Below are 23,781 nucleotides of genomic sequence, written 5' to 3' on the forward strand. Positions count from 1 at the left end.
TACTCTACATAATTATAACATACAGTAAGTACAAGGCTATTACGTCTGGAATTGAATGACAAACAGAAAACAAATCTAATTCCATTCCTATGAAATCCCGAACAGAGTTCCTTGTGCTTAAGAAAAATGTCCTTGTATTTCTATCAACTGGTAACAAGAAAAATTACAGAATAATACCTGACAAATCCCTTTTTTCCATATACATAGAGTTCATATCTACACATAAATGAAAATCCTAGTGCTTCTGTTTTGTTTTTTTTTTTGGTTTGGTTTGGTTTGGTTTGGTTTTTTTTAAGTGATTAGGAGCCTTGGGTGATAGTTTACTGTATATATTTCTCTGTGAGTTACTTGGGTTTGAACTTTGTGTTCAAATTTTAATATGAGCCTATAATCTCTGCATCAAAGGCACAGGGAAAATGACCCAAAGGAATCAAAATGCTTTTATAGGAAGCCCTTTTGCATGCCTTCTATTCTGGCTCCTTCATAGTTGTGGGTGTGTATTATGTAAGAAGAAGAGGCAAGGACGAAGAAAAGCAGGTGAAGTAAAAGAGATAAAGAGGAAGAAACTATCCTTGGCGCCCTCTTGTAAAGTGAGTAGTGATGACAGGATAATGATCAGTAGCTAGTATAGGAAGGAAACTTTAAGTGTCTCTGTACACTCTTACAGACACAGTGAAGTCTATATGAGCCTATTTTGGCAGAGAAGGGCATTAATGTCTTTGCAATATTGTTAGCAAAATGATTCAGCAAATGTATACAACTGAACTCTTGTGCTTTTTTCCACTCTGATCAGGATATTTCTGGTTTTACCTCTCAATTTGAATTTATAATTATTCTCAAAACCTCAGATCAGGCAGCCTGAGGATGCAAGTGAAATTGATTTGTATCTGCCTTGGTGGAGACAGGAGAAAATTTAGAGAGTGGTACATCTTGCAACAATGGATGTAAAGACATAATATGCCATCCTTCTCCTTCTTGTTCTTTTGTAATCTTCTGGTCCTCCGAGCCTTTTCTCTCTTTCTAGCTACATTCCTGCAAATTATTATGTGGACGCATTGCCCAGAAGGACGCAGGCTTCAGGAAATCCCCTTTTAAAAGGCATGCTATTATAATGAACAAGAGCTTTGTATTTGGCAATTTGGGTAGTGTACAGGTTCTATTGGACTCTGATACAGCCCAATTCCTGACTGCCAGGAGGGGGAGCTAAGCCAGCAGGAAACTTTCTCTCCCCCGAATAAACAAATAGATAAATAAACGGGGGACTTCTTTTCTTCCCACTTTGTCTGTCCACATACACATGCACACACTTCTTCCTCGAAGCTGTCTGTGACTGCTGACTTGTTCAATGGCGTCTCTGTTACCTACCTGACAAATTGAGTTGTATAGGACTTTGTTACTGGGAAAATCAACGTTCATGTATTCTTATAAAAACATTATTCCCAGCTTCATGGTTCAAGATTTTTTTACTTGTAGGTTACTACAGATGTGAAATTACTTCATAGGCATGAGGAGACATGGAAGAGGAAGGGAGAGAAAAGAGAAAAAATAATGGAAAAAAGTTTTTGGGGAAAAAAAACTCAGAACAGATTTTTTTTCTTGTGCAGATTAACAGGAACCAGTAACAGGTCAGGAGAGAGAACCTACTACAAGACATAAACACTAGAGCACTTCTGTACTCCAGGAAGCAGGGCTGAAATAGCTACAAGATCAATTGCATTAATGTCTCAGGTGGGGCCATGAATTCAAGGCTGTCAGTCATCCTGTCAGGCACCATGCTGTGCCACACAACCTGCTCAGCTCCTCAGACTCCTCCATAAAGGCGTGTTGAAGTGCCAAAGTTCAGGTGTGGAGACTACCTAGACTAATGTTATCTTCATTCCTGTGTTTGTTTAACAGTTACTGATTTGTAACAGAAGGAAGTTATTCTCAAAATTTGATGTTGCAACTCCACCAGACTGCGAAAATTAACAAACCTCAGCACCCAGAAACATCTGCATTTCCAGTTTGTGGCAAAAAAAAAATTGTCCTTGCTTGTGCACACATCAGTAAATATAAATTTTGTCATTAAATATTCTTAAGAATAAGACTACTTTCTAACAATAAAACCCATAAATGAAATACTGTAGAACATCTAATAGAAAATATATCCATCCAAATTCATCTTTTGATTTTTCATGCCATCCAGTCTGATCTGAATGACTGTCTGAATTAATTAATCTTGCATGGACCCAATTTCATTCATAATTTCATTTTAGGAGTTCTAGAAATGGAAAACTGCCACTAAGAATGTCCTGCCTGTGGAGTCCTGAATTCTAATGTATGAAACAGCCAAACCTAGTATTTCAACTAATTGTAGATGAGTAAAAGTTAATGAGTATGCACACAGCAAATTAAAAAGCAAAATCTTTAATTGCTCGTGCATGAGCAGACAGGACTCCCTCACAGAACACAAGGGAGAAGAAAAGGTGCAGATCTTCAGGTTTTTAGCCAATGTGAACTTCTGAGTTGGGTAGTACTTCAAGGCAGCCCAAAGTCATTGACAGCCCAAGCATCTTTTTATAATGAAATATCCCTGCTTTCATTATAAAATTGCTGATTGTTGAAAGTTTACTCCAGATGGTGACCATCATGATATTTTCACTCCAGTGGGCAAAGAGGAACAGATGATCACCTCCAGGACTCATATTAAATGGAGTATTGCACCCACTAGCAAAGGGATATTGGTGTCTTTATTAACCTTGCCCCAAGGCCTACTCTAATTTTTCACCAGTCTAATGCTGCAGTGTTCAAAACTTAACAAATTTCTCAAACAGTGAGAATGGTCTATTTAGTATGGCAGTAAATTAATTTCCTGGTCTTTCATCCCCGAAAGCTGTTCTCATATCTTAGGTGAAATAATTTTGATGGATCTCATCTAGGACTCCATAAATTCATCAATGTACCATGTGATGATGTGAAGCTGGATTGAGAAAGTTGGAAATGGCAGATGAAAAGAATCTCACATGAGAGGCTATCTGGAACATTTCAACAAAATACATTTTCATTAAAATAAATTATTTTACTGAAGCCAAAAACTTGCATGTAGATTTGTCAGTTTTGATAATGTTTTCAATAGGAAATGTGCCTGAGGTCCAATGTTTTCTGATCCTTTGTGACCAGAGACAAAGAGAGAAAAATGGATAGGGAAGAATAAAAAATTGACTTTTTTACCCAAAAATGTAAGTTTTGACACATTTCTATTTCATAAAAGTGTTTGTAAAATAGTGTTTACATTCCACAATTTAAAACCATGAAAATTGTTTTGGAATTATGTGCCTCAGGACAGCTGCACTTAACACAGCGAAAGAAATAGAAAGACAATCTTCCTTTGCCTTCTTGACCGTTTTCCAGAGGGCTTACAGATTTCCTTGACAGAAGTGGACATAACTGTTTGAGAAAAACTAATAATAATAAATTAATTTCAGATAATTCGCCTTTTGGAACACATACATTCTGTACTATGGTTAGCATAATGCATTTTGTGTTAAGAAAAAATGATGGCAACCTGCTGTTTCTTTGCAAGCAAATTGGTCCCTACCTATAAATTATTCTACAATGTGAAGCAAACAGTTTGCTTTTATCTAGAGATATGTGGGCAGCCTGGCAAAACGTCTGTGGAGAATTTGAAAAAGCTGCTTTTAGTGACCTAAGTGGCTAAACACTGCTTCTTTGGAGACAACATTTTGACACATTTTAAATGTGTTGCATGCTGCTACATCATTGATGAGATCCTGTACGGCGTCACATTACCTTGTGGGGTATCGTTCATTTAGGATCTTAGGGAAATGAGCGTAGGCTGTCATATTCTTGTCTTCCATATTTGTAGCATATGGCTTGGAGAGAAAATATGGCACGAGCTGCCCCTCAATTTCTTAGGCACCTTGATATAAATAAAGTTGAAAGTGTCATCATACATTCCTCTTTCCAACAAAGGCAGATGGAGATCTCTCCTTCCTATTTTAATATTACTTAGCATGCTCCTCCTTCACAGCTCTAAGAACTACTCCATAAACACTGCTAAAGAGCTATCAAGAAAGATTAATAAAGTTGTTTTCTCTCCTAACTGCTTCAGAGAACCTGTCATGTATGGTGTAGTCACTTATGGGGCCAGTGAACAAAAGCTTTGCCCCGGATACAGAACAAATCTTGTTTATATGACACATTCTGTTATGGGCAAAAAGAAGGTTATCAAACAAAATTCTTACATCATCAGATAGCCAGTTAACAGAAAAGGGGAAAGTTATTAAAATAATAGATGAAGAATGTACGGCTAAGCCTCTGAAATCCCTATTCAGCTAAATAGCTGAATTATTTATCAACTGTACAATATCTCAGCATCAACAGTGCCTGAAAAGAACCTGGGGATCTGGATTTGTTATCTTTTCCCAGGGATCCAATTACACTTTTCTGTATGCACAGGTGGAGAAAGTGCAATAATCTCACTGCTCCAGATACGACACAGAGCACTTCATACAGGAAACAACTTATGTTCCCACATATCATCAGAATAAAAAAAAAAAAAGAAAGAAAATCAGTAATATGAAACACTAAAGGTATAGGTACAACTGTAGCTATCTTATGGCAGTAGAAAAACATTCATACACTATTTAACTGGACACCAGTAAAACCAGTGTTTTTTCTGAGTACAGAGAGGAAAGAAACACCAGAGGCAGTAGGAGAGAAGAGTTTACCAATGATACAGACCATTAACAGGTGTTTTGCCTCATTTACTTTTGTTTGGTTCTGCCATTTGTTTTTTGCTAATTGTCATTCAAGATTCCAGTAACTCTATAATAATAACTATTTTCAGTGAGGGAGTCCTGTTGTCTCTTTTTAGTATTGCTGGTCAAGCACATATCCTAAGAATGTATACATATGAGGATTAAAAGGATTGAAGAAAATACGATAAGTTTAAAGAATTTCTTTGCAGCAATGGGGATGTGAATCCTCCCCAGGTCTTGATTCTGACAGAGAGCAAACTTTCTGGCATTTTGCTCTGGTTTGATTCTTCTTTAGTGAAAGGGTACACTACTACTTTTCTCCAAGAGCCATTCAGATCTCCCATTTAACCTTAGAAGTTCTTTGAGAAAAGAAGGCTGCATGGTATAGAATTTAACATGGGGCAGCTTCAGTTTTAGGTACAAATAGAAATAAGAGCAAGCTAGAAATAGTAAATAGACATTTCTAACCCAGTTATTCTCAGCTGTGGAGTTAAAACCACAAGAATCTCATGAGAACTCTTAAGAGATCACAAAATAATACATACAGGTAGTGTTAGCCAGCAAGAGGACTGTTCCTGCAGGATGAAGGAGTACCAATTACGTTTAAACACTGACTGCAACAGTTCACATCAACCAAGAAACTACTATCTGCCTTTAATTTCTGACAGCAGCTCAGTTCCCTGGGGGACAAGAGACAGAGCAGAAGATTAAATGGTGTTTACATCTGCAGTTATGATTCAAGTCACTTTTCAGTCTTCCTTGTTTCCTGAAGGAGCAGAGATGCTGCCAAGACAGAAGGTGCTCAAAGACAAAGCAGAGCCAAATGGACATCATTTCCAGAAGCTGGAAATGTGTTGCTCCAGCCAATTTTTCTTTTGCCCCATCATGATGACTGTAGGACTGAATATTCTGTGAAGAGTTTCCCCTGATATACCGAATCACAAGCCCTCTGACCATGAACAGGGAAAAGAGGATACAATAATGGCTATAGGTCTAATTTTCTCCACAATGTACAGAATACATACACAAGAGAGAGCCTGCCATCTTTGTGCATTTATGAAGAAGCAGCTCAGAGCAGAATAAAGCCCTGGTACTCTGTCCTGAATTTTCTGTCATTATATTTTCTCAATAAATGCTCTAAAACATTTTTGAAAGAGCTTGCCTAAGCTTATTTCAACTGTGAAGTTCAAAGCCTTTATGTTGAACTAATCCTGACAAAGATGGAAAAGAACACAGAATGCAATTCTACTTTGTTTTTCCACTTCTCCCCTTTACCTTTGAGGTCTGTGTGTGGTTGCATCAGTCAATCAAAATTGCCAGGAGGCCCACAAATGACACCTACCAATAGTAAAGCAAAAACCATAGTCCTCTGCCATTAATGCTTCACGGTGGGTGATCTTTAGCCATGTGCAGACAGCCAACAAGAGACTCGCAAACCACTTAAACCCTCTCAGTAGTTTTTAAGTGAGTCCTAAGAGGTGCAGAAGCCTGGAGTTGCCTTCAGCTCAAATGCAGATTCCATCTGACATATGCCAAATCATTCCAGGCAGCAGAGTCTTTATCAATATGTGTCCTTGTGCTACTTTTCAGCACAGTTGTTATTGCAAGGAATCACAAAAGTATTATCAGCATTTTGAGCTTATACAAAACTAGACATCTCAAGTGAGTTCAGGAAGGCAGAGAGGCAGTGCACAACAAAACCTGAGAGAGGGCCAGAGGGAGAAATATGTAAAGAAAAAGTGAGATGGAGTTTTAAGCTGTTCTACAGGCAACAAAATATGCCTGCTCAAAAATGCAATTATTGTTTTCTTCTGTTTGCGAGCACTCTATTTATTCAGGTCACTGCGTGAATCAAATAAGAAGACACTCATGTTTTCTATGCAGACCTCTGGGTACTTTAAATGATCTTCATATAAATGTCTGCTATGGGATTTGGGGGCTTGCTGATGGGTTTTTCTATGGACTAAAGACTGAGGTAGGTCCCTTAATACAAGTATCTCTGTAAGTATGGGAAATCTTGGATTTTGATTTATGTCTACACCAAAATTTTACATACTAAACGCACAGATTCTTTACTTAGACTTCTGCTAATAAGGCATATAGTCTGTGTAACCCATTGATGTAGGGTATAAAGGCAGTGTTAGCTTTACATGCAATCCATGGTATTTTCAGCAATTTTACCTCTGGTCATCCATTCTGATCTCTACATGTTCCTTTTTTTTAGGGTGCTATAAAACAAGGGAACTAAAAAGCAAATCAACTTTGATGGCCATGGAAATATTGCTATTGCTACATGCATAACAGCAGGCATGGGCTTGCACCTTCCTGTTTCATTGCATACATTGGATGTGCACATGCATATGTGGAAACAGAGCAGATGAGGAAAAATATCAAAATCCTCTGCTTTATGGAGAGATGGACAGCAGCCTGGAAAAAGGATTTTTAGAACTTGAGTAACTGCAGATGTTGCTTTGACTACACAAAGAAAATTTTCTTACAGTGAAAATCCCTTTTTACTCCACCCCTGGCTTTGGGCTACTGCATCTGTGTTTTGTTATGCAGAATACACAGCTTAGACAACAAAGTGGCACTGAGGATTAGAATAAATATGAAGGGGAGAAGTCATCTGAGGCTTCACCCATCATCACCACCACTCCCATATGCCTTCAGTTTGGATTTGGCAAGAATTTATCAGACATTTCACTCCAAATCTATCTAGACATCTCTGACTGTTTCAGCAAATAGCTGACCTTAACTCAAAAAGTGCTGTGAAGCAGTAAAGGACAAAAAATAAAAGTTACAGTTATTCCAATGGATAAGACTTATTGACTCATATGAGTTCAGCCCACAGCAGTTGAATTTGTTTACTGTAAAGTATTATTTTAGAAATTCTTTCCTTCCTGTTTGAATCAAAATAAACTGCATTTCCTAATACCATACATCCTGAGAGATGCTGCTACATGCTCTATCCAAACATATGCTCAAACTAACCTACCCTGGCAGCAGCTACCTTCAAGGCTTTTGAGTCTCTTGGGAGATATTGCCCTCCTCTGTTCCAGTGAAGCAGAAAACCATCCTGTATTCAAAAGAGAAAAAAAAAAAATCTGTTTCTATATTCACTGAAAATATTTCAAGCATTAGCCCTCTTTAAAAAAATAATTATTCAAATCTTCTGCTTAGGGCATATATGAAGGAGGAAATCTTGTCAAAGCAATAGCATTCATTATTATTACTAATAACCAACTACTTTTAAAGCACAGAGTACAGATAAGGACTGACTAAGCACTGACTGTTTAAACACATTCACTGTGGCTGTTCTGGTCACTTTCTGAGTTCACTTCCCACAAATCACTGAGTTGCACTGGAACAAAAGAAAATGTAAGGTGATTTGAATAGGTACCTGTAGCAAATTAACTGCAAATACCAGTCATCACCTGGGCAGCTTCTGACACACACTGCCTAACAAGAAGCATTGAATTAGGAAAATTCTTGCATGAAAATCATATTTTGAATACCAAGAGACACAGAGATTCATTGAAATTAGTAAGGTGTCTGTAAAACAGGTAACAAAAAATATTCCTTTACAAAGCAGATAGTGAAAATTTCTGTGGAAAGGGTTTTGCAATTTACGAGTCTTTCAACAGGCTCCCTTTAAGAGAAGAGAAAGGGATGCACCCCATAATATGTCTAGTTACACTGTTTCAGGCACTTCTGGATGTGTACAAGATGAAACTGGATAGCAAAAAGCAACTCCAACAATTTCTTGTCTTTGCTGGAGACAAAACACTGAGATAGATGGACTGTTGGTCTGTCTCAGCTGAGAATTGCTTGTTTTGGTCAGTCATATCTTATGGTCTGAACTAGGGACTGAGCACAACAACAGAAATGCAGCTTGCATGGACCTGTCCATTACATTTGCAGAGTATTTGAGACGGAAATTAGATATGGTGCCATCCAGTAATGTATCTGATCACTAAAAAGTATTGAAACAGCTCAAATTCTGCAATTTGAAATTCTGAATAGTTGCTAATCACCATAAATATAATGTTAAACCTAAACTGACCAAGTAATGTATTATCAAGCAATTGTTTTTTCCTCCTGAGCATTCCAAATGTAACAAAAAGTTCTTTTCCAGTCTATTCTGCTTTTAAAGCCATGAGGTTTTAAGGCAAGTACGAAAATAAAATGGTAAAATGATGATGCAAAAATGTGCTTCCAGGGCTAAGTTCTGGTTCCAGAAATAGCAATGTTCTGCTTTAGCTTTAGAGGACTGGAAACTTTATAGAGTGAAGTAGTGACTGCAGAAAGAACTGAAATAAATAATCATGCTTTGGATTCTTTTCTTCAATGACCTCTGCACCTTTCCTATAGAGAAAAACCCAAGCTGCAGTGTCTGTATATAGAATTGTATTGCCTTGAAACTCAGACTGTTTTGAATCTAGTGTTTGAGTTAGAACACACCTGTAATTTTTATTTCTCTAATTTTCGTATAAATGTATTTCTTTTTTCTATTCCATTTGTATTCTTTGAATGATATAAACAGGATCTTTGTTCTCAGCGAAACTTTGGTGAAAGAGGTCATCCAATCAGCTGCTATATAAAGTCTATATGAAGTCTGTGAACTTTCTAGGTTATGTCATTTTCTTTTTGACTGCTGGGAAGGTCGTCAAACCCAATCCTTTGAAGGAAGACTGGCTCACCATCCACTTTACCTCCTTTGAGGTAAGATATTTAGAAAGATCCTCATCTTCCACTAACATATAGAATCCATAACTTTGCTTGTGTTTCAGTGTAAGGAGAGTTTAGAAAAAATATCTCCCTTTCTAAATTAGACACCACAAAAAAATTTCAGAATAAATATAGTGATAAAAAGAAACAAAAGCAGAGGATAACTGTGTCTTTTCTTCTTCTGATCCTGTGTCTGATTTCCTTCTATCACCACCCATAACACGTCAACACCCATTCTGATCAATCCCTTTCCCCTGTCTATGGATGAACACTCCAAAAGCTTTCACTCCTCTCTGCCTTTGTTAATCTAAGTAATTACAATCACAATTTTTAAAGCCTATTTTCTAAGCAATCTATTTTTTTTATTTATTTATCTAAAGATAAATAAATAAAATCCAGAGATGGTCTCTTGACAGCTGTGGTACTGGCACTTAGTAAATTCTTGGTAACAGCAAACAAGGATTGTTTATTTTCTTCTCTAAAAAAAATGAAGTTACAAATTTGTGGTCCCAGAAGATTATTTTCTTTCCATGTTGTATTTGCTAAGCCTCTCTCTCAGGGAGTCAGGTCAGCTTTTGCATCAGTTACTGCAGGACATAGTAAACATCATCTCAGAGTGTTAACAAAGCCATGAGAGTTCAAACACTGCTTTATTCCTACAACATAATTATACCCCGGGATCTGTTTGGTACAGTCATACATGTCATTGTACACATCATTATTCACCTTCTCATCATCCTTTCTAATCCAGACTAGGACAGTAGTGTCCAGCCATCAGTCATTAGAATGGGCTATGAGTATGGTGAAAAATGAGGTGGCAATGTAAAGCTATTCCTTAAGAGCAGTTAGAGTCCAAAACGGCGTGAAGATGAGGCAATGTGCATGTGATGACTTCTCTTTCCTGATGGCAAGTCTTTGACTAAATACTGAGCCAGGAGCAGTCAGGCATGTTTCTAAAAGGGGAGATTGGCAAGACTAGTGTCACTCCACTGACAGAAGAAAACTCCACTCTTCATTCTCTCTTCTTGGTGGACACTGATTTTTTCTGTGGCAAGCTCTTAGAATGAAAACTACCTTACAGTCAGAAGCAGTAGATAATGACAGGATGGAAAATGACAACATCCTTCTAATTTATGGCAAGTAGAATACCCCTGCACCTCTAAATGGTGCTGTTTAATCGATGAAGTAATTAATTTTTCTTGGAAATGCTGTGGTGGCCTGGACAGCCCTTAGCATTTACATTTGCAATCCTTATCCTCATACCTATAATCACAAAGTCTTGCATCTCAGGGAAGACAAGCTTAAGTACTTCTGGACCCACTGGTTCAAGGAGATGATGCCATAAAAGACATGCTATATGTCTTAAGATTCACAGTAAAATCAGGTTGCAAGTCAGAACCTATAATCAGACATAGCACCAGTGGATGTGCTTCTTAAACTCAATATGAGCATTAAGTAAATATGACTGATTAATTCAATTATCCTACCTGGCTTCCCACTTAAATATTTATGACAACTCTATCTCTCCTGAACATAATAAAAGGTAAAATGAAGCGAAGCACCTAAAAACAGCATTCTCCATCAAGTTGCGCGGATAGGATGTCCCAGATATCTCACTACAAAGGTAACAAAAATTAACAAGATGAAGTGTTCTCTGCTGCTTGTTTTCAACAGGCAAAGAAACAGGGTTTGGAGCAGTACCACAGACTTCATTTAGCCAGTATCCTCATAGAAACAGGGGACATTTTCCTTTCCTGCCACTTTTTTTTGAAATTTTTAAGGTTTTAGATTTTCTTTCTCAAAATAAAGAATCAGAAAGTTGGGCCTCATATGGTCATGTGCTAGCTTTTTGAAGGCTTTTTTTTTTTTTTTTGCTCATACCAGCTACAGTCAGTTATATTCACCCTAGCACTCATTTTCTCATGCCAGTTTGGGGTTTGGAAGCTCTGTCCTGGACCAGCAGCACTTACTGTGCTTCTGACCAGATGGCTGTCAGCAGGAGTCAAGCTAGTTCCCTGGTTCATTTGTGTTATGGCAAGGTGGGCCTGGAACTGACCTCCTGGGTCACAGAGCCCAGACTCCTGCTCTCGCAGGCAAACCTGTCACTGGAAGGCCATATCTTGGCTAGGACCTGATATACGGTTTGTTCTTCCTGCTGCGAATCCCTCCCTGTTTTCTCTGGGGAGATAAGAGTTTGTGCTTCAGCTGCTTTTGTTCCCAGGGTTAGCTAATGATCCCTTGCAAAGTCACGGCATGACAAGCATCATTAGCCTCCTCCTGAATTCCAAAAAGCTTTTTTATTTTTTAGTTTAGATTGAGAAATTGAGACACTGGGCTGCTGTTTTGGGTTCAGCTGTGAATGGCATACAGACCTGTGGTAAACACACATACTGAGGAAACTGCTCTGGCACAGCTTTTGAGCAGCTCAGACTTTTCCAAGAAATGCAGGATAAGACCCAATATATGGGATATAAGAGTAAGGCCAAGGGCTTTAGGATCACACATAAGTGTGTGATTTAGTACACATAATTGTACTAGTTTGGGCAGTTATTCTGAGCTTCCTTCAGGATGCCTTCTTGCCCCCTTGAAGCAGACCAGAATGAGTACAACTCAAAGTGTGTCCTAAATCTGCCTTGGCCTTTGGGGTTGGTGTTGTGACTCTAGAAAAGACAATGCTAGATCTTCTGCTGAGTTAAATAAGTTTGCTTAAGGGTTGCAAAGAGAGACTGGAGCACAAGTAAAATTAAAAGTTACAAGTTCCTCTCAGTCTCTCAGTCTGCATTCAATCAATGAAACCACATGTCCTCTCTGCTCTGTCACACGGCTTTGAAGACATGGCCCTTAATGGCCTGAGGTTTGACTGTTCCACCTTTGTTATTTTGGTTTGTTTTTTCCTTTTAGCCTTTACTCCCAACCTCAGACAGTCATTCAAAACAAGTAGAGGGAAGAAGACTGGTGTCCCAGTGGGGAACTCAATTTAATGAAAGCACTTGCAGAAATTATTTTGTTTCTTGAAAGCATATAAATGGACAGTATGATTTACAAGGATATAGGGAAACAAGCACACAACTTCCCCTGATGTTGTGGTTAAGACAGCTTGAAAACTATAGTGCTGTGTGACAGAACAGCACAAACATACACTGCAGAAAGACAAGGCAACTATTCAAATCCATCTTTGTTTTAAGCGCCAACTATTAAAATGACCATGCTGGTTTTACCTTGTTCTCTGACAGTGGGTGACAAAAAGTTTTTTAAATGCTGAAAAGTTGCAAGTCTGTCTTTTTCTGAATTGCAGAGGGAATTTGTCTTCTTGGGTTTTGAATGAAAAATGCATAGTGAAAGCCGGAAGGAATAGTCGCACATACTATGTCAAATATGCACAGAAGAAAGAAAAAGAAATATAAACCTGGAATATTGAGACTCATATGGATTAATTACAGCATGATTATACAGCATGCAGGTTTTAATGTGGCCTGAATGAGACATGATAAAATTCATGGCAGTTATTTTACTACATGAGCAAAAAAAAATTAACCTCACGTTGCTAATGCTGGAGATTACCCCAATCCCTTGATTCAACAATATCATGTGGACAGCTCTGTGCCAAAGTTAAAAAACCTTTCTGTCTTTCACCACTTCTTGCAACTCTTTTTACTATTCATAGGATTGAATGAGCCATCTTAGTCCTCGCATGGAGACAAAAAATGGCAATAGCAAAAAAATCACCTCTTTTTCTGTTCCTGGTGTGCTCTTGATTCAAATATTATGATTTTCTAAAATACATTTATTATTTGGGATTTTACAATAAAGTCTTCTGCAAATTACAGCTATGAGAAGGCTTATTATTGCAAGTGTCATTAATTGTTGTTGCTCACATTAGTCACTTGGAGAGCTTTTGAGTTCATGCTCAAAGCTCAGAATTCCTAGGATTGATTTTCTGGTGGAAATGGTCATAGAAAGCTATGTAAGACAAACTCAAGACGATAACTCACTGTTAAAGTCCTTCTCAAGACTCATGTAAATGTGCTCAAAAAGCAAGGAAAAAAGGAATGCAAATGTATCTCTCCCATTTTCAGGAATTTCTGCTTCCAGGGCCAAATTCTCCTTTGATGAAAATGGCCATTTTTAGTGGCTTGTCTGGCTGTGAACATACTATATAATACTTCCACACTTTAAACTGAAGTCTGACTGAGGTTGACATGGACATTTGAAGAAATCAATAAAAAGGGGATGTATAATTCTTAGCACCTGAAAAAGGTTCTTTTTTTTTCTTTTCTTTTTAGGTTTGTTTCTAAATGTATCTAAGATTTGTGGAGAAATATTTATTTTTTAAAACCGATGCCACAATGTGATAATGAAGTTTGAGAATGTGAATGTTCTTCGTCTTTAAAAAAAAAAAAAAAACAAATAAAAAATCCCTTCACTGTAACTTTCTTCCCCATGTCAAATGCTAATATGTCATCATAACATCTATCATCTGTATGCTTTCTCAACAAAATTAATATTGATGTTGTTAGTAGAGTGCTAAAAAGTCTTTACTGTGAGTTATTTTATTGCTAAGTTTTGAATATTCAAATTCTATAATGCTCTATTTCCTATATTCTATATTTTTGAGGTAGGTTTATTTGCACTAGGCTGCAAGACTATATTCTTTATTTCAAGAGAAGCCAGAAATTATTAAAATTGGTAAAAGAAGGTGGTCAATAGGAAATGTATAATTTTGAGAAAATACTACAAAATCATAGTCACGGATTCCCTTCCCATGTATGAAGTTTCATGGCTCTGATTCTATTCTACTGCCTTTGAAGTCAATGGAAAATTTCCCATTAGTTTCAGTAGACCCTTTGTTTTATTTTCAGAAGTATTTTTTAAAGTTTCCCATTTCGAAGTTCCCGTGATTTAACCTTGGTTGTGACCTTAAGAGAATTTTTATGCCCATGAACAGAGAGAATTGCCGAAGTCAATGAGCCTGGAGGGCTGGACCAAATATCATCCCTTCTAGTGCTATATTCTGTTAACTGCCTAGAATGCCGACCACTTGACTTGATTTCTCCATCCCACTTTATAATTCCAAATATGTATCCACGCAGCTTATGCAATAGTTATACAGCTAAGAATGGCAGCTCAGTAGAAAACCACAGCTAATACTTTGTGAAATGACAAGGACATAAAACTGCAAGAGAGTAGTTGCAGTATGTTAGGGAAAAAAAACCAAAAAGGCAATTTTCTCCAAGTTTCTTGGGACTATTCTGAATGACATTTAGTGTAATAGGCTTGAGAGAAATATTTTCAAGAAAGTAGCTGAAAATTTGTTTTACATAAATTCAGTTGATTCAGGCAAGCAATTATTGCTGCATCAAGGGATTTTTTAAAGACCTGAATAATAAACAAGATAATGGGCTCTATCAGTTTCTTGGGATATTTAAGGGTCTAATTCACTTTTCAAAATGAAAATTTATCCTAAAGTTTCATCTGGTGATGCGGTGCACCATCATGCACTGTGTAAAATCTCACAGTCATGGTTTGATTTATCAGAAGCAGAGATAAAAACACCACTGCATATTAACGACAGTCTTGCTAATGAATGTCAGCCAAAACTTTAACTCATTCCAGGCATTGCTGTATTTTACTTTTATCCTCACATATTTCTAAAAAAATCGATATCCCCTCCACCTCCTCCATCTTGATGAAGCTCTCATTGCTACCAGTGTAATGCCAAGGAAGAACCATGTACTGGATGTTCTTTTCCCTATTCTGTAACAATGACCTAGGTTCACACACACACATCTATATTTCCACCTTCTCATTCCCTTTTTCTCTACTACACATTTGTTCTACATTCTTCCTCCCTCATCTCTGCACTCCCCAGCGTGAAGCACAATCCACTCCAGGAGGTTTCTGTGGATTTCAGCAAGCGTGGACGGGCTTCTGACTGATATTCTCTCCCTCCCGTGACTTACATAAATTAAATGGCATTTGGATTTCTGAAAGAACTGTATTTGGTTGGAAAGTGAATACTTGCTTTATTCTTAATTTTTCAAAACAGGATTTCTAAGGGGTTTTTTTATCCCTCTTAAATACCAAAGTAACTGTGTCTCAGCAGCTCCAAGTTCCCCTTAGATTTGTGAGCTGGACATTTTGTTTCCTTTAGTGTGCTGATATCTTTCCAAAACAGCATCAATGAAAAAAGCATAGGAAATAAATCCATATCTCTTGAAAGAGGTCTTCTTTGCTAAATACATGGATTTAAGGATGTCCAGGCTCTACCCACAGGAGATAGCAAGAGCATTTAACACTTACAGTAAATGTACATCTGAGCTAAATTACTTTTCACCTCTCAAGTATAGTAGAAACATTAAGTAATGATGCTCCAGTACAAATGAAAACCAGCAAATACATAATCAAGAATAAATGAAATTAGAAAACCTATAAAACCCCTGACATGCAACTAGGCCAGTTTAAAACATTTGCTCTGACTTGATTTCGTCTGTAAGTACAATAATATCTAGCAGATACCTCCCTGCTGAAGGCCAAATGTGCAAAGGTTCTCTTGATGTACTGATTTTAATGAAACATGTATTTAAATGTTTCTTTAAAATTAAATGTCTAGGTTTGGGGAGGCTACGTATCAAAGGAGGACTGGATACCCGGGAAGTAATATATTTGTTTGTAATGAGCTGAACAAAGACATCACTAAACTTACTATTAAACATTGCTAAGTGATAATTTACTGGAAAAGGATTGCAGATGGTGAGTTCAGGAATCAGGAATGAAAAAGCAGTGAAGGACTCAAAAAAGTATGGAAAGAGCAGCGTGTCATGAAATATCTATTATGGTTACAAGTAAAATATCTGCAGGTAGACTTCCCTTCCATAATTAGGACCAATGTAAAAATGCATAAAACAGAGAAAAATTGTATGTCAATAAGGTCTCAAAAAAGAATAGACAAATTCTACAGAAAAGCAGGATAAACTTGTGATAAGAGTCCTGATTATCTAGTATGTTACTACCTACACAGGTTTGAAGAGATTAAATTTCTTGATTGCATTATATTTGTTTCATAGGCTTTGATTATCTCCTATTGTATATATTTGCCCTTCTGTTGAAGTGAAAAATTCAGGGTTTGGGACATTTTCTACTGCTGGACAAGAGTCATGAAGGGGAGAAGGAATGGATGCACCTTGTCCTCTTTTTCTTAGCACTCTTCTGTGTTCCTTGGAGCAGCACGGTCTCCCAAGTGCACACACAACAAGAACGAAAGAAATGGTTTCAGTTAAATCTATTGTCAGGTTTGGGCTTTAACCCATTTTCTCACTCCCACTTACATTTGTAGAGAAGGCATTATTATCCTTCCTAGCGTGGGTAGTATTCTACTTCCTATGCTCATGTGGGGGACCACATGGGGAGTTTCCTTTAACAAATTCACAAGTAAGAAGTTGCTCTGACTTGTGGATCCCGTATTACTTGTGTTGCCAGAACTGTTTTGACTTTTCATCTTAAAATGGGCTTTAAAACTTATTTTCTGGCCTGTAACTTATAATAGTAAGCAAAACACCAATATGAATAGTTGCAAGGCTCCTTCTGGTATTTTTCTACCAATATTAAGATACCAGTGCAGAATCAATACTCTCCTCACACCTCTACTGGACATAATGCTGCCACAAAGGCTTTGTAAATCCCTGGATCTCACATGACCTATGCCCTGATACCTCTGCTCTACTATACCTGTTGCTTTAAGGTAACTCTGGTCCTTGCAAAATTTAGAGTCACTTGATATTTCCCTAATTCCTTCCAGCTGGTAGCAGCCTCTGCACAGCTACTTGCCATCTGAGTGCAATTATAAGCAGATGCCCAGTGATTGTCTCTGGTAAATGCTTGGCTCTGGCCTATCTGACCCCCAGGGTAACCCACTTTTTTTGTGGCCGGGCTAGTGACAGGGTTGTCAAGTGTGACTAAACAGCACTACTTATTCTACTTTGTTCTGCCCGAGAAAAGCTGGACTGCAAGACAAGTTCAGAACATACGTCTACAGGGGAAACAATAAGTGCATGGAAAATCATTGGAGCATTGCTAGAGCCATGCAGGAACTCCTACCTCACTTGCTTCACTGACAGTGTGAGCAGAACAGGATGTGGACATAGGTCAGATGGTGGAGTTTATAGGGAGGGCTCCAGTGTGTCTCCAGTCCCAGTGATGAGCACACCTGCCTCCTCTTGGACTAATGGGGAGGAAAGCACGTATGTCTGTGGAGGCTCTGGCCTTTATCCCCACCTCAACTGCCATAATCACTGTTAAAAGTGAAGAATGTTCTCAGAACATTACCAGCAGCTTCAGACAGATTAGAAGAGATGTGTACTTTGTCTGATAACACTGATTATACAAGAAAAGAGAACAGAAATTACAATGCTTAACACTTTGTATTACAACCAAATCAGAAATTGAAATGTTTGGGAAAAAGTCACAGGGCTATCTCTTGACTAAAATCAGATGTCTGCTGTAAATAAGACAGATACGAAAGTTTCTGAAAGAGAGCTCACTCTAATCCTTCGTAAAGGAATTGCTAGCCAACTTAAATATAGAATTTGCAATTAGCTACAACTATAATTATTGAGTCAAAACCCAGATGGGAATACTAGATGTGAAAAATCAAATTCTGTAGTTACATTGATTAAAAATATAGAGATAACTAATGTTAGGACTACATTTAAATACTTGCTTGAATATTTTAATAACATTCCCCATTTTCAAGCATATAATCCTAATAATGTTCACATATAAGTGTTTTCTAAATGGAAAATTATTATACCTACCATTTAGAGACCATGATTACACAAAGAAAAAGAGATCTTAACGCAGGAAGAACTGTCAGAAGTTAATGAAGCTTAGAGGTATGGCAGGCAAGCTCTGAGTGAGATCAGGAAGCTTTTCATACTAAGCGCTGTTAGCAGTGTGTGCATCACAGAGACACTTGATTTACATGCTCTTTTACATTTAAAAGCCTGTTATAAACATGAACAATTCACCAAAAGTTTTTGTAGGGTAGATAAATACTATAGAAAAACTAGGTGAAGCAGAAAAATGGAGAGCTGTATTTTGCAGATTTTGAGCAACCACAGGATTTCTAATAGGATTTTAGACCCTTACTTGACTGGTATATACTTTTCATCAGTGCATATTTTCTCGTGAAAAGTCCTGAATCGATGACATTAAAAAGCTTTGTACTGCATTGCTGTAATTAAATTTTTAATTGTAATTTGGATTTGAGTACTATTCAGACATGGCTGATATTTTCAGTGCTCATGCAAACCAGCTACTGCTACTGATCTGGGATGAGGGAACTCTGAGGGCTGACTTCAATCAGTCTCACAATTTTTCATGGAGAGGACAGATAATCAACCATTGCACCTCCACTTGGCCAAGTTCCCACCAACCACTCGGGCTCCCTGGAGCCAGAAAGGTAGTGAAGGTGCATCTGGATTTACACACATGTGGACTAATAGATATTCTTCTGAACATGTGTTCTGACAAAAACGTGCCACAGTCGTATTCATGTGGCCTAGGTCAAGTCTTATAGTTACCAATAGTTTTAACTATCTGGTAAATCTGGAAAAAATTACTAAGGCTGAGGTAAGATGCTTTGGAAAATATCAAGAGTTCCATTTGTCATTACTATTAGAGAAAAAAATGTATTTTAAAATTATAAAAATCAACATAATTCTCATTTTCACATGAGTTTTTCGAGGTACAAACAGAAAATAATCAGGCTTTAGAGCTAGGATAGTTCAGATTTGCCCCAAAGCAGTAAGGGTCAAATGCAATTAGCCCTAGGTTCCACATCAAAGTCAGACAGATCTATAAGAGTTTCTGCATGACCTGTTCCTACCTTCAGCCTGTAGAAGTTTAGATTGGAAAGAATGTCCTGAAAATAACACAGATTATAGACATGGTATTAGATTAATATAATTATGAGGAATTATTTAGTTGAAAACTTTGAAAATAGACTACAATATCCCTCAAACTTTGGCATATTATTTCAAATTAATCTCAGCTGGACCCAGCAACTGTTACCAGCTGATGGCAGTTCTGTGTGAAATAAGGAATTAGATTCCAATGCAGTTACCACTGGGTACAGCCAAAACCACAATTCCCATTTGGAGTAACTGGGCCCTTGTGAGGCAAAAAAAACCCTGAATAATAATAGAGATGAAACTCTCCAGTTATTCACTAGAAGGTCCCTCTGAGTTAAGGTGAGGGACAGAATGAGATGATGTGTATGTGTGAAAGGAAGATGAAAGCACGGCTCATACTTCCGTAGCACCTGTGCTGTATTTCTGCTTTGAATGGAGACATTCACTGTTTGAGACTTTCAGTCTGATAAACCAACAACCACAACAACTAATAATTGAAAAAGTTGAGACTAAATCTTTTTTACTCACTGAAATGACAAGGTGGCACCACATGTAGGCATCTAAGTATTATCTAAGAGTATATCTACTCTGTATTTAAATGAGAAGTAATTTAAATGGCATTATTCTTAACCTTCTTAGTATGGTATCAAAAAAAGTTGATCACACTCATATACCCTTCACCAAAAAAAGAAGGGAAAAAATTTCTCTATGCTGAACACTGATTTATGCATGACCACCATTAATATTAATGAGAGACTCTTGCTAAATCCCCAAGCCCTGCAGCAGACACCTACACTTAATAATTTAGGAAAGAACTGAAAAGATGGTGGAATAAGACCTAACAAATAGGAAAAAAACCGCAGCATAAATTAAACAGTAACAGGAATTGCAACAGGGGACAGCAAAAACTGCAGAAATTTGTAGTTTGCAGAGGAATGGGGTTGCTGGATTCTAACAGGGTCCTGAAGAGGTAAAAATAGAGCTGGTGTGAAGAGGAGTGACAGAAGTCCAAGAAGCTTAGGAAGCTCAGTAGCCTATCATCACCTCCAGAAATAGTGACATATGCCTCCATGATGGTGCAGGTTGGAAGATAACGGTATTATTTTCCAGGGATGAATCAAGGTGATACTTTCTGTTTGTGTATTGTTTTGTTAGTTGGTAATTAGCTTCATGGGAAGAAATTTATCTGTCCTTGCTTCAGCAAAGGCAACAAGGAGGAAGATATATATGAACTCTATGCTTTTCCAAGCAAACGAAACTCAAAATAATGCTTTAAACCAGATGAGCTCTTGTACAGCTGGCTGTATATTAAACACAATTTTGCAGCATAGAAGTTCATTCTTTCAGTTTTCCTCTGTCTCATCACACTGAAAGTACACTGAAAGAAAATGAGACACATTCAAGGGTGAATGTGTCAGTTTTGGCAATCTAAGCTGTTGTACCTTTTAACAACCTCTGTTCTCTTATCCCACATCTTGTAAGTTAAATCCCATATCAAATCAAACCCCATACACACAAGTAGAATTTGATGTAAACAGAAAGCTAGATTTGATGGAATTATACCAAGAATACTTTTGGGCCAAACTGCATGTAATAGAATTTCTGCCAGTGAAGGTGGTCACAGGAGAATCTAATAAACTTTTTTATTATGTTATCAACTTTGGATTTAACTAAAGACAAACAAATGCCAGGAGGTATCATTTCCATGCCATGAGGGCCTGCAAAAATATAGATTTTAAATTAAATAGCTGTTTGAAAGGCAGAAAAAAAGCTGAATTTAGAGCAGACTGACCCAGTGTAGCTGAGGATCTCTTGTATGTGGTGTGAGAAAACATCCTTTATACCTGGAAGACCTTTGCTGCAGAACAGGGTACTTAGGCAGGGCAGGCAAAATTACTAAAGATTTCATCTACCATGTGTTCTAGGAAAAGGCCAACTACTTAAGGAGTTGAACAGGAAGAATTAAATGCAAGTATTAATTTAACATGTAAGAGACTTCTCCCAGTTGTAATTCTCACTGTGATTCTATGTTAAGGAACTCAGATTTGGTTAATATTTGTGTGATTTGGTGAGCTTTTGCGTGATGCCTGTTTCCAAATATGTTCAAAACTCTTTTGCACTCATTCAAATCACTAATCACAGTTTGTTTCTACTTCACTTCCTCTGTAGTGAAGTTCAGAAATTTATCTACACCTTGTAAATTGAGACTGCAAACCCTTTTTCCCTCTTGCAAATCAAGAAGCCTTTGTTAACTGGGTGTCCATTCTGTCTTCTTATTTTGCATTCCGTCATATCTATGGTTAGATTGCCTCTTTATGAACAAAGAAAATGTCTTAAAAAAATTCAAAAGGCCAGGTTTCACAGTAACAGATGTACTCTAAAAGTTGCATAACATTAAAGAGAGAAGAATTGTGATTTATGATTGGTATAGTGAAAGGCGTTACAGTCACCAAAACAAAGCGAGGACACCATTGGAACAGCTGAGTGCTTCTCCCTCTCCCCCTTTTCCCTCCTTCTCACTCTTCTATTATTGAAATTAATACATTGATGTGGTCAGAGTTTTTGAGGAATTTCTGAAGGTCAACATTTTAAATATACAGAATCTAATTTTTCTTTCACTTATAGATTAAAAGTAAAGAGCTGTCATCATTCTTGTCATCATTTTGAAATAGCAGTGAGAGTTCTAAGGAAAATCTGAAGTCTGTGTTCTGAAATTTGTCTGTAAGAGATACACTGTATGGGTGTATGTATGTATATGTACCTTTTCCTGTGAAGTTTTTTCTCTTCCTTCTTAATATGATACAGAATTACCCAGAGAAATGGTATCAAAAGGGTTAAAGGCACAATCTTAATGCTGTTCTACACTGATGTCAGCAATTTACGACAGGATGGTGGATTCCAATGCCAGAAGCTGTGGCACAGGAGAGAATGTTATTTTAACAGCATGATTCTCTATGAAAGCCTGTCATCTTCTGTTCTTGAACCTTTGTTAATGTACTGAGGCGACATGCCCAGATAGAAAAGGAATGTTTTTCAGCTGTTATGTGGTGGCTATTAATATAGATACTGCTATACAATAAATATGATGCCACTGCTTGCCATCATTTTAAATTGACAAAGACGTAGGAATCTCTTGGGACACTGTGTTTCTAAAGGGCCACAACCTTCATTCCTTATTCAGATGAAACTCTTAATAACCTAGCTCACAAGAAACTTTCCTTTTAAGAATTTTAAGCCCTTGAGACCATCTGGGCACAAATACCATGCTGTGTCAGGCCACATTCACTGTGATTGACAGGGCATAATGCAACACAAGTTTGAATTTTTCTGCATTGCTGCTCTCACACTCCTTAATATTTGCTTAGCACGCCTGACAATATCACAGTCAGATCCAGCACATGCTCAGTAGCAGGAAAGAGCTGAAATTCTGAACATTATGACTGATTAACAATTTTGTCTGATTAACAGCCCTGACAATTCACAGTGGATGAATAAAAAATTTAGTTTTTAAGTCTTCCCAAAATTTCCTTTCTTTCTGTTATCACTTTCCCAAATCACCCAGCTGTACCACAAAGTTATATGTACATATTTTTCAAAACAAAATAAGTTTTTATTAATAATAAGAGAATAAAATATTAGAATAAATAAGACAAACTTTCAGTCTACTAAGGAATGTTTTATATATGGCATTTTACCAGTTGCTCACCATTTTCTTTTGGCTAACAAGTTCTTGCAACATCATAGCCAATGACTATAGAGATAATTCTTCAAGACCTACCCACATGCCCTTCTAGGCAAATTATCAACAATGCATGTTCTTGAAAAGATAATTCTGTGTACCCGACTCATCAAGAAAAGAATGTGAGTCACCAAGATGAGCAGATGCACCTAAGTTGCCTGAGCCAATTAGGTCACCTAAGCAAATGTGGCACTTCAAGGCATCAGGTCACACACAAAATCAGCTTGGTGATCTGAGAGAGCAAGAAATTTCTGCAGAACCAGTGGAATTTACAAAAATAATCTACAGAGAAGTAAATCTCTGTATTTGAATTTCCTGTATGTCTGTAAAAATAAGACACTTCTTTAATGTTAAATCAAAGTAACTGTTAATACTTTTTATACCAACATTAAAATGTAACATGCATATATATATTAGTGCTCATATTTGAAATACAGTGGCACAAAACTGGTTGTTTTACCTGTTCATACCTACTCGTACATAATTCCTGCTCAGAAAGTTTACCACCTACCTTTCACATACCTTTTTGCCTCCATTTACCCTGATCTGTTTTTCTGCCAAAAATACCAGAAAATGCAGAAGCATAGCATTATTTCTGTTATACATTAAAAAAAGAGAAAATGCAAAGGGAGAGGGTGGAATCTAA

The 23,781-nt window shown here is 37.3% G+C and overlaps 1 protein-coding gene across 9 annotated transcripts in view; it reads right to left on the reverse strand.

Moving 5' to 3' along the window:
- Window positions 1-23,781, reverse strand: part of FLRT2 (fibronectin leucine rich transmembrane protein 2) — a 62,981-nt gene that overhangs the window by 14,379 nt on the left and 24,821 nt on the right. For 2 of the 9 annotated variants that reach the window (XM_032110996.1, XM_032110997.1), the window contains exon 2: window positions 7,771-7,836. The exons of 5 other annotated variants lie outside the window; for them this stretch is intronic. The gene's annotated coding sequence lies outside the window, so the exon portion shown is untranslated. Of the gene's footprint in view, window positions 1-7,755; window positions 7,837-23,781 lie in introns of all 9 variants that reach the window. 2 more of the 9 variants (XM_032110994.1, XM_032110995.1) reach the window with 1 other exon arrangement.

The sequence above is a fragment of the Corvus moneduloides genome, chromosome 6 (genome assembly GCF_009650955.1).
Source record: "Corvus moneduloides isolate bCorMon1 chromosome 6, bCorMon1.pri, whole genome shotgun sequence".
Taxonomy (NCBI): Eukaryota; Metazoa; Chordata; class Aves; order Passeriformes; family Corvidae; genus Corvus; species Corvus moneduloides.